Source organism: Cryptomeria japonica, chromosome 10 (genome assembly GCF_030272615.1).
Source record: "Cryptomeria japonica chromosome 10, Sugi_1.0, whole genome shotgun sequence".
NCBI lineage: Eukaryota > Viridiplantae > Streptophyta > Pinopsida > Cupressales > Cupressaceae > Cryptomeria > Cryptomeria japonica.
In genome coordinates this window covers 758,258,289-758,267,610 of record NC_081414.1, presented here as the reverse complement: position 1 = coordinate 758,267,610, position 9,322 = coordinate 758,258,289, and the positions used below count along the sequence as shown (strand labels likewise).

General features: G+C 36.8%; 1 long non-coding RNA gene across 1 annotated transcript in view; it reads left to right on the top strand.

Annotated features, from left to right (window-relative positions):
• Positions 1–2,800: 2,800 nt before the first annotated feature.
• Positions 2,801–9,322, top strand: part of LOC131859502 (uncharacterized) — a 92,505-nt gene continuing 85,983 nt past the window's right edge. The window contains exons 1-2 of the long non-coding RNA XR_009359199.1: positions 2,801–3,071; positions 3,229–3,308. This is a non-coding gene — a long non-coding RNA (uncharacterized LOC131859502). The remainder of the gene's footprint in view (positions 3,072–3,228; positions 3,309–9,322) is intronic.

Genomic DNA, 9,322 nt, shown 5'->3' with positions numbered 1-9,322 from the left:
TATAGCTTAGCAAACCTAGTTGTTAGGGCCTAATCTTTTGTCCCCATCTAAGCCATGCTTAGGGGGAGGTGTTGGTGTAAAGTTTTTGTTTCACCTTCATTTATGAGTTTTATTTTACTTTATGTAGGTTAATCTTGCTTAGGTGGTGAGCTGGTTAGAGATGTAGTTATTTTTCAAATCCTATATATACTCGTCAATTTAATCTACACTCTTGAGTATTTGGTTGACTCACAATACTAGTTTTTCTTCCTAATTTTCCCGGCTTTATTTTCACACAAACTAAGTCACATGAGCTCATCATATGCTAGTCACATCCTTGCCTTAGAGATTGTTTTTGTATTGTTGAGAATTAAAACTTGCCTTAGAGATTATTTTTGTATTGTTGAGAATTAAAACCTCGGGCCACTCAAGATCAACTCACAAAAGATTCTAAGATTTGTCACATACTTCAAAATGATTAGTTTTAGATATTAGAAAATAAATTTGATACAACTTCACAATTTATATTCATACATTAATGTGAAAGTTAAATAAATTTATTGTTCAATATGCCAATTTAATCTACACTCTTGAGTATTTGGTTGACTCACAATACTAGTTTTTCTTCCTAATTTTCTCGGCTTTATTTTCACACAAACTAAGTCACATGAGTTCATCATATGCTAGTCACATCCTTGCCTTAGAGATTGTTTTTGTATTGTTGAGAATTAAAACCTTGCCTTAGAGATTATTTTTGTATTGTTGAGAATTAAAACCCCGAGCCACTCAAGATCAACTCATAAAAGATTCTACGATCTATCACATACTTCAAAATGATTAGTTTGAGATGTTAGAAAACTAATTTGATACAACTTCACAATTTATATTCATTCATTAATGTGAAAGTTAAATAAATTTATTGTTCAATTATCAACTCCGAAATCCTAAAGTTAAATTTAATTAATTTTGTGATTACTATTTCCAATTTTTTAATTAACCTAAATTTATGTAAATGATTGCTTTTTATTATTAAAAGCAACAACACAAGGGTGTTGAACCTATATACAAACAACTCGTAGGCAACATAAAAGAAAGGCAACAAAACAAGGGTGTTGACCCTGTACAAGCTCAAATCAGACAGACCAATAACAACAAGTTAGAAGACCATTGTTAAAAGGCCAACCAAACCAACAACAACTCAGTAGCAGAAAGCTAGGAACCCACCTCAAGAGTGGAGAGACTCACCCAAAACTTGACACATAAGAGTTCGGTTTGGGGGGGGGGGCTTAATTTTATGCCTACGACAAACAACAATCCAAACAATATTATTATTAGGAACACCATTGCAAGTCGTATCAAGCAAGGAAATCCCCTCTTAGTGTTTGTTAGCACTTGGAGCAGACTATTGTTGCAGAAGAGCACCCGGAGTAGACTCATCGTGAGTAGACTATTGCTATAAAACAAAAGAAATATGAGTAAAAACCTCAAGGCCTAAGGAGGCCACACCAACAGGATCTAGGGGCAATAAAGGCCACAACAACATTAAAAGGCACAACCTCATCCTGGGAGGAGCCATCATTAGCTTGTGAAGAGTCATCAGAATTAGGAGCCTTGACATTCATATGATTAGCACTAGCGTCTTTCCACCAAGTAGCAACACCTTTATGGCATGAGAGAGAACAATTTGAAACTAAGTGACTAGTTGAGAAGCAACGACGATAGCGAAAGGGGAGGCCCTCATAATTTCCAATGATTGAGTCCATGGCTTATCCTGAACCATAAGAACCACATCCCCATGAAGAGGCACATAGATGTCAATGTCGATTAAAATGCGAGCAAAAATAGAATGACCCATGAAGGACATGGAATCATCAACCTTCTAGAATCAGCCGATAGAGTTCCCAATGGCCTTGTAACAAGAATGTTCCCTAGAATGAAGAGTAAGATTGGGAAGACGAACCCACATCAGACACACATTGAGTGGTTCAGTGAGAGGGTTAAAAGAAGCTGACCAGACTTTGACTGAAAGAGAGTTAACTCCCTAGGGCCACAATTTGCCCAACACCAAGTCATAATCATCAGAAGAAGCAAAGGAAGCATTGAAAAACCCTTAGCACAAGGGAAAAGCTCAATGTTACCAACAACCAAAGGCTACCAAGAAGCATTCACCCAACGATGTAGATCAGGGAGAGAAGCTCAAAACCTAACAAATCTATAGACCAACCCACAACATTGGTAGATTTCAACATTTTCAACCACATCTTGGCCACAAACCACAGTAGGGGAGGTCTTAGAACAAGGAAGAGGGCGAAATCTCCCCATGGGGGGATGAGCAACAATGGATCTGGCAACAGGAGCAAAGCTCTGCCCACTAGTAGTAGAAAAAGGTCTAGGAGGGACCCCAACACCCGCAAGACCACCATCATCAGAAGCCCTGGCATGACCACCATTTGTAGCAGCAAGTGTAGCATCACCATCCACCAAAATCACAGGAGACAAAGACTTCGACCCAGACCCAACCCCAACCGCAGGCCTAGAGCCAAACAAGCTAGAAATCATTAGGGGAGTAGAAAATGCTGCGGGAGTAGACACACTCAAAATAGCCACTGTAGGAGCGGACACAACGGTCGCTACAAGAGGAATTACAATTATGTAAAGGATTGTTATTTCCTTAGATAAAAAGAATTTATGTAAGAGGATTTCTATTTCCTTAAATAAAAAGGAAAAGATTTAAAGACGTTTTAAAAAGAAAAAGAACTGAAAAGTGACTTAAAAAAGCCCCTGGGACAGATTTTTAATAAAAGTTGTAAATGTTGTTGAGAAGCCCACCGGCGATGGATTTTTAACGCAACTGTTGAGATTAGCGGACGCATGCGTGTTAGAAGCCCCTAACGGATACTATTTTGAAATGCCCACTTTAAATCTCATCTTTCAAATGTGTAGTTAAACATTGGATTTGGTTGCATGTGTTTTCTTTTCTGATATGATTACAGAGCCCTCTGCTAAACGCCTTAAAACAGCAATGGCTTCTGAAAATCTAAACCCATTCTGGCAATGAATTTGAAGAGTATTGCGAGCATCTCAACCAGTTGGTACACTTTCAATTTTCCTGACTTATACCTTTCAGTTTTTGTCTTTTTTGTTCTTGAATCTGAATTGTGTATTGCTTTTTGTTTTAGTTTGAGAGATATTTCCATGGTTAGCCCTATTTATTTCGTTCTTTTCTGGGGATTTTGGCATGCTATGTAGAATGATAAGAGAGAGAGACTTGTGAAGGCAAGCTGTGATGTTACGCAGAACGGCAAGAAGGTTGTTTTTCAGGTTCACAGGTACATATTGTACATAAATAATGGGACAAATGTTAATTCTGAATATGGGAATTTAAATTGTGTTTGTGTGGGATGGGTTATAATGTCTAAGGGATTTGTTACTTTGTCACTGACAAGAAATTGAAATCTTAAAAGCGTTTAGCTGGATTTACACAGGATCTTTTTTTGATTTAAATGTTTCTTAAGGTTTTCGGCATTTTGGGTTTCCCAGATACTATATTTACTTTTCCATTTAATTATTATTATTATTTTATTGAAGTTGCAGTATAATATTGAGGTTGAATATGTGTCTCTCTAGTAAATGTTGGGTGAGGTTATATTCCGTGTTTTAAGATGGTGCGAGGTTGAGCTTGTCCAGAATTCTTAATATTTGAAAACATGGACATGTTGGATTAACCCATAATCATTATTCTATGATCTCACCATTTCACCAACAGTTATGAGATTTATGGGTTCCAGCTTAATCAGTTCACCCATTGGGCATATGAGACTGCCTTTAATAAACAGGAGGACGTTTGCACTTCACCTAATATATATTGCCGAACTTTTGTAAATTTCATGACAAACGAACGTCGGGAGTAAACTGAGCCTTGCTTATTTCTTAATGCTTGGATCTGCTCCTGTTTGAATAGTCATCGAGTTAGAGAAGCTGGAGGCTTTTCACGTGAGACTCATGTATGCCTTTGCAACAACAGCATGTAATTCCAGCCAGATCTTGTCCACATTTTTTTAAAGTCGAATGCATATGCTCTCTCCAATATTTTCGTTGCCTTGGCAAAAATGCCACGATATCTGAGATTTATACAAGTGTTACATCACCTTACAAGGTACATTGGAACATACAAACACGTCCATGTATTCCTTAAATTTACTCTGCCTTTAACAATGAGAAAATCCTGCCAATCCCCCAACAAACCCATTCCAAGAGCACAACTCGATGTTTGTTCAAAGAGCCAACCCTTGTTCAATCTTGAAACAGCTTCATATAGATCCCTCTCTGCCTCCCATGGCCATTGGAAAGCCATAAGACATCCAATTGAACTGCTTCAACTTCAAAAACTCTAAATTCCAGCCTCTGCCCTGTATCAGATTGAGCTTTCCACTTTAATAGAATATATTTTGCTAAGGTAGTCAGGGTGAATGTCTAGTTCACTGCAACAAATGTGTGTTCATTGGGGTGAATGCTACCTTTATGTATCAAGTTTTGCACCACTACTTTCTTCCTTTTGGTCTGTCGTATCATTATAGACTGCATTTACTGTGGCTACCCCAGCGCATTGTTTACTGTTATGGTAGGTTTTTGATGAATATGTCCCTTTTGTATTACTTTTACTTCATCTCTGCCCATTTTCACTGATAAATCAACAAATTCTCTGCCCAGATCTCTGATTTCTGCTCTTTTAATCTGTTCATTAGCTTGACATGATTGATATGACAGCCATTTCCAACATACTATGTCTTGTATTTTGCTACTGAGAGCATTGTTCTTTCTTCAAAGATACACTGGCACAGTATTTGAAGCCTTTAGAAGATTTGTATCTGATGCTACTTTAATACCTTGTGACTGCTCTAAGCCTCTTGGTGCATGGCTGGGGATCACTGTTCTTATCTCAGGTCTTATTCTTTAACTGTCAAGAGGTCTTAATGGCTTCCTCATATTCTAGGTCTGCTCTTTAGCTTGAATTCTTTTACCTTTGCAACCTTCTTTGGCTAGGGCTGTTCCATGTTTGGATATTCATTGTGAGCAGCGAACATATCACTGTTATAGCCCACATCTCAATGATTTACCACTGCTTTTTGATTCTTCATGCTAAGGATGTATTCTACTATGTCACTGTTTCTTGAATGACTTCCTTGTCACCAGCTGGCTGCTCTAAACCTTTGATCTTTTCTTATGAGATATCACTGCTATTCATTGATCTACACCCTAATAGTCAATATTTACCATTGTTCAAATTCTGCTACTGACAAAGGTTCAATGTCTCAAGTTGTGACTGCTCCTCTCTTGGCAGGGTCTTTGATGTGTTGACCTGTGGAAGCTCATCACTGATTATGCCATGATTGCTCCAAGCTCTGTTCTTCACTGTCTTTGACAGTGATTCCTCCTCTTTGCTGTGATTGGAAGCTTCATGGTGTAGCTGCTATCATTTTCTCCTTGAGACTGCACATATTTCAATGGATTGATCTTTGACAGTAATGCATCCTTGAAATCTGCCTTTACTGTCATGGCTACCTCTTGCATTGAATGAGATTAGCTCTATGACTGTTCTAGGCTGCTCTTAATAACAACTATCTTCAGGCTGCACTTAATAATGACTATCTCCAGGCTGCACTTTTGGAGAAAAGACTGTTTTTGTGTGCTTGTTGATCTGCATCAAACCTCAACTTTTGACAGTGAATGTAAAGTATTATGACTGCTATAGTGCTATGCATCATGCACTTGTTTTCATACACACCCTCTCTGTTTCTGTCTTTGCATCTTGTACTGTCCATACTCCTTTGAAGAGTTCGTGAGGGCTGCTGATATTTCAACATATGATTACTGTCATTATGTAATGTCTCCATTTTCATGAGGATCAGTCGGCAGAGAAGTTTACTTGATCCTCGTAGGCCAAAAGGTTGATGAGAGGTTCGACTAGGCAGTTGCTTGCGGCTTCACATTCCATTTTAATATGATTTTCAGCTAAGTCACCAGGTTCGAATTCGAATTTGAAGTTCGACAGCTTTGAAATTCGAATGAAGTTCGACAAGGAAAAAATTCAAAATGTATAAAATTCGAATTAAATTTGCCATATGTAATTTTTTTAAATTTTTAATAAATATATGTAATATATCTATAAAATTGCCTAAATAGTTTAACATTGATAAATAGATTTGAAATCATTACAAAAAGATGACACATATATAAAATATAAACCATAGGAAACATATGCTTTCATGATTGCAAAGATGTTCTTTTGTCAAAAAGGTACAATAACAATCAAAGACTTCAAAACTTTAAAATCACTCTCAAGAGCACTTGGCTGGGATGTCAAATCATCATCATCTGTATCACTACTCAGTTCATCATCTACAAAGTTAGGCTCATTTGCATTTGGCATTGCCATGCCTTCAAGAGTTTGTTCTAAAGAAGTGTTCTTTGCTGATTTGTTCATCAGCAATTTCAAATTACTGCGAACATAGACAAGATCTCCCAACTTTCAGTCAACAATTTGTTCCTCTTTTTGGAATGGATGTGGTCAAAGCAACTCCAGTTCCTCTCACAAGATGATGAACTTGCTCCCTAACTCAAAATTCGAATAGCAAACTCTTGTAGTTTAGGAGTTGATGATCCATAAGCGATCCACTATCTATATCTAGGCATACGTGGCGAGTCATATTTGGCTTCTGCCCCTCCAAAAATCCCTTCTCTTCTCTTGTATTGCTAACTTTGCTCTCTAATTAGTGCTGCAATTTCTGGATCTAGTACATACCTGCTAATGGCTTGGTAAAGCGCTGCCATGATTTCATTATCACCCCTTCTATCAATAGCAAACAACTTAGGCTCCAAAAAGCAAGTTGCTGCATGTAAAGAGGTGTGCATCATTTTCCATCTGCAATCAATTGTCTCCCATATTTGCTTCTTCATTATTTAGTGCTTTTTGAATAGATTTCTTACACCGGTCCATGCCTTCATAAAGCATGCCAAGGCAAGAAGTGTCACCATCAACCATACGAAGCACTTCAACAATTGGTTCACATATAACTTATAAGCAAAACTTTTGCTGCACTTTCCCATAAATTGTTGTTTAGGATGATTTGCTCTATGTTCTTCCCCTTAGGGCCTTTAGAAAGCATTGAACTTTTCCACTAATTGGAACAAATAACAGATCTCAAAGCTGCTTTTTCTTCAACCGCTCTTTTCAAAGTGATACAAAATGAAGCAAATCTTGTTTCACAAGGCCTCAACAATTCCTTTGATGCATGCTGCCTATAAATACTCAATGTGAGACGATGATTCTGTATGAAATTTGCAATTGCTCTCCCTCTATGAATAGCTTCATTTACCCATGGGAATTTAGCCAAGTCATGAAGCAACAAATCGAGACAATGGGCTGCACATGGGATCCAATATATCTGTAGGTACTTCTCTACAATCAGCCTCCTAGTTCCCACACAATTTGCTGCACTATCAGTTACCACTTGAACCACATTTTCCACCCCTACTTCAAAAATGGCTTCTCTAATATTTGAAAAATATATTCTGAAGTTTTCTTGTGGTTCATTGTGTCAATGAATTTCAAAAACACAACACCATTAGGACAAGACACCAAATCATTAATCAATGGCCTTTGACACATATCTGACCATCCATCACTCAATATAGTGCAACCTGTTTCCTTCCAAGTGGCTTTGACATCAGCTAATTTCTCAGTCACTCTATCTTTTGACCTTTGCAAAAGAGTTGTCCTGATAGCCTCTGAACCTGGGGGTGTGTACCCTTTGCCAAACTCTGCAATTTTGTGAACTGCATTACGAAAATGTGGAATTCTCTCAACATTGAATGGAATAGCACTTGTGTAAAACAAATCAGCAACTGCATCATCCACTTGTTGTTTCTCTACTGGTTTCCAAAAGTTGTTCAGTGTTCCACTCTCTTTTGATACCCTCACCAGGTTGGATTGCGTAGAAGAGGAAGACATGATAGATGTGAATCTAGATATATCTTCTTCAATTCTCTGTTTCTTTTGTGCCTTCTTCACTTTGCCTACCATTGAAGCAACCAATTCTTTCTCTAGAATCTAGCTTTAAGTTCTGGAGTTGCGCCTTTACATGCTTGAACACCTCCACTTGGACCCCCTGTAGTAGCAAGGAAGTGGTCCCTAAGCCTTGTTAAAGTTCCAACAATAGTTCCCTGACATAGGTTACATTTGATGTGAGTTCCATTTCGGGTCACATGCTTCCATGCCTCAGAAGTTGATTTGGGAGGAGCCATTAAATGAAAATCTGCATGTTTGGAAAGAAAAATTAAAAAAACAAAATAAACACTATATTTATTTCAACCTTTCAAAATAGAAATACTAAATTTTAATAAAATATTTATTAATATATTCTAAATGTTTTAATAAAAAATAAATTGATACTAATTTTTATTTTTGTTTACTAAATTTATCACAAAATAAAATAATAGCACACTAAATTGTTTTAAACAACACTATAAAAATTATTAATATTTTATTTTAACTTTATAAAACAAATAAAAATTAAAAATCAAATAATATAAATAACAACATATGTAAAAACAATTAATAATTTAATACAATAATATTAAACTATATATCATGTCTTAATAAAAACTAAACATTAAACAATATAATATTTTGTTTAAATAATATAATATTATAAACAATAAACAATAGACAAAATATTTTGCCTATTTTGTATATTGTAATGTAAATAAACAAAATATTTTGTTTGAATAACCTAAAAATATTAGTTTTATCCAATAAAAAAAAAATCTAACCTAAAAATTTCAGCGAAACCTACCTGGGCAAGGAGACTACAGGTGTCGAACATGACAGAGGTGAATTGGCAGGGCGTCGAACACGACGACAAAGGTGAACTGGCAGGGCGTTGAACACAGCGGTAGAGGCGAATTGGCAGGGCGTCGAACACGTCGGCAGAAGCAAACTAACTGCGTCGAACACAACGACAGAGGCGAACTCACTGCGTCGAACACGAGCTTCTTCAAACACTACCGCAAACTACCACAGACTACCGTGACTTCCTTCGGCTTCCACTTCGGCTTCCACACTTCTCTAGTGACGACTCACAATGGATTGAAGACTATGGGTTTTTGGTGCTCATTTATTAAAAAAAACCGAAAAAACCCTAAAATCGCGATTAAAAAATATTAACTTTTTTCAATGTACGAATTTGAACGAATTTAAATGAATTTTATACTTTGTTTTAAAGTTCGGCGAATTTCGAACTTCAAGGAAGAAATTCGACCGAACCTGGTGACTTAGATTTTC